Here is an 894-nt window from a genome sequence, read left to right as displayed (position 1 = left end):
GTGTTACCGCATAATTTGCGAGACGTTTCAAATATAACAGCGAAGGTCCAACGAATGTTTTTTCGTTTTGTATAGCTTCGATCAGAGTTTTATCTTCCTGTTTAATCAATTTAATACCACCTCGATCCCAACTGTGCTCAACTCTTTTGTGCTTGTAAATGTTTCCCGAAATATTCTGCTGGCATACATCGCACCAAACCATTTTGCGTTTCCTGTTTAAATTATAAAATAATTGTTGATATAAAGAATGTAAAACTGAGAGTAAAGAGCGATTGAGGTTAGAATATCACGAAAATGTGCATATGATTCTAAACGTTCTAAACTCATTTATTGGTTTTTTTCTCTCTGCTTTACATTTCTTGTTACTGTAAAATCACTTTTCAAAAATTTATGAAATCGTATTCAATCTAAACACAATAAAATCACAAAATAACTTACAGTTTGCACACAAAAATTTAATTTTTTTCAACTAATAGGAACTCTCGCAAAATTGCGTTATGAAAATAATGTGTTTACGGTTTTGACAGATTATTAATGTCAACGTATACGTATACGTAAACACTTTCTCCACATTGTGGAGAAAAAACAGATATGTGGCATACCAAGAGATGGTGTTGTATGTTATGAATCTTTTTTCATTGTTTGACATCAGGTCCCCTTGGAGATGACATACAAACGCTATGTGTACGAGCGTAACAGCAATTCTATTTGTATCATTCTTACGCAGATGATTAGCAACTTAGCTGTGTGTTACGGCTACTAAGATGTTTGTTTGAACAAAATAAATCTATGAACAGCAAAGAATGCTGTTACACTCATTCACACAGAGTTTGCATGCTATCCCCGCCATCAAGTGTATTTTGCAAAAAGTGTACTTTTTTCGTTTTTTTTTTT

The sequence above is a fragment of the Contarinia nasturtii genome, unplaced genomic scaffold (assembly GCF_009176525.2).
Source record: "Contarinia nasturtii isolate CC-2019 unplaced genomic scaffold, AAFC_CNas_1.1 Cnas_scaffold_2637, whole genome shotgun sequence".
NCBI classification, from domain to species: domain Eukaryota; kingdom Metazoa; phylum Arthropoda; class Insecta; order Diptera; family Cecidomyiidae; genus Contarinia; species Contarinia nasturtii.
This window is presented reverse-complemented; position numbering follows the sequence as displayed.